Below are 1,617 nucleotides of genomic sequence, written 5' to 3'. Positions count from 1 at the left end.
ATCAGCTTGCCAATTTCTTAAAAAAAAATAAACAAGGCGGGGATTTTGATTGGGGTTTCTTTGAATTTTTAGGTTAATTTAGGGAGAATTGACATTTTAACAATATTGAGTCTTTTGATTCATGAACATAGTATATCTCTCTCTCTCTCTTTTTTTTTTTAGGTCTTCTTTAATTTTTCTCAGCAATATTTTACAGTTTTCAGCAATAGGTATTACATTTTTTCTTAGACTTATTCCTAAGAATTTCATGGTTTTCCGATGCTATTGTAAATGTTATTTTTTAAATTTTAATTTCTGATTGTTTACTGTTAGTATCTTGAAATATGCTTTTTGTATATTGACCTTGTATTCTGACTTTACTAAACTCACTTATTTTATTCATTGTTTTATAGATTCTTTGGGATTTTCTACATGGATGATAATATTCTTGTTTTTTTCTAAAGTATATGTCTTTTATTTCTTTATTTTGCCTATTGTACTATTAAAGAGCACTGATTCAGTGAGAACAGACATTTTGCTGAGTTCCTAATTTTAAAGGAAAAGTATTTTTTTCACCATTAAGTTTGATGTCCTCTATCAGCTTGAGAAAGTCATCTTCTATTCCTACTTACCCAAGTATTTTTATTATGAAAAGGTTCTGGATTTTGGCAAATGCTTTTTTTTTTTTTTTTTTTTTTTTTTTTTGGGTGTGTGTGTGTGAAGTTTATTTATTTTTGAGAGAGAGAGAGAGAATGCGTGTGCATGCATGCATGCACATAAGTGGAGGAGGGGCAGAGAGGGAGAGGGAGACAGAATCCAAAGCAGGCTCCAGGCTCTGCGCTGTCACAGCAGAGCTTGATGTGGGGCTTGAACTCACAAACTGTGAGATCATGACCTGATCCAAAGTCAGATGCCTAACCGACTGAGCCACCCTGGCGCCCCTTGGCAAATGCTTTTTTAAAAAATCTATTGAGATAACTCTGTTTTTTCCTTTTTTAGTTTACTGATATGGTGACTTGACACTATTGATTTCTTTGAATGTTGAACCAACTTTGCATTCCAGGGATCGATTCTGCTTGGATAAATATATATGTTTTTTCCCTGGATTTGATTTGCCAAAATTTTATTAAGAATTGTCATGTTTAGACCTCCCACGATCGTGTCTGGAGAGTGGTTGGTATTCTGCCAGCTTTGGAGATGAGAGGGAAAACAAGCTTGGCAGAGGTACCCATTCCATTCCCAGCTTGCTCCGTAGCTGGTGTTTGGAAGACTCTCTGCAACAATGTTCAAGCCCTGAGCAGGACAGCCTCCTTCCAGGACTCTTTGACACCATCTCTGCCTCGTTCTTGAAGGCATCATGGCTGCCTTCAGAACTCTGGTGAAGCCCAAGATTCTTAAAAATAAGACCAAGAAATTCATCTGGCACCAGACTGATAGGTCAAAATGAAGCGCAACCAGCGGAAACCCAGAGGCATTGACAATAGAGTGTGCAGAAGATTCAAGGGCCAGATCTTGATGCCCAACGTTGGTTACAGGAGCAACGTGAAAACAAAGCACATGCTGCCCAGTGGTTTCTGGAAGTTTCTAGTCCATAACCTCAAGGAGCTTGAGGTGCCGCTGACGTGCAACAAATCTTAC

The 1,617-nt window shown here is 37.7% G+C and overlaps 1 non-coding gene across 1 annotated transcript; it reads left to right on the top strand.

Annotated features, from left to right (window-relative positions):
* The first annotated feature begins 1,124 nt into the window (after nucleotides 1–1,124).
* Nucleotides 1,125–1,264, top strand: LOC125910616 (small nucleolar RNA SNORA7). The gene has a single exon (XR_007454111.1). It is a non-coding gene; the product is annotated as a small nucleolar RNA SNORA7 (small nucleolar RNA).
* Nucleotides 1,265–1,617: the final 353 nt, after the last annotated feature.

Source organism: Panthera uncia (genome assembly GCF_023721935.1).
Source record: "Panthera uncia isolate 11264 chromosome B3 unlocalized genomic scaffold, Puncia_PCG_1.0 HiC_scaffold_1, whole genome shotgun sequence".
Lineage (NCBI taxonomy): Eukaryota > Metazoa > Chordata > Mammalia > Carnivora > Felidae > Panthera > Panthera uncia.
This window is presented reverse-complemented; position numbering and strand designations above follow the sequence as displayed.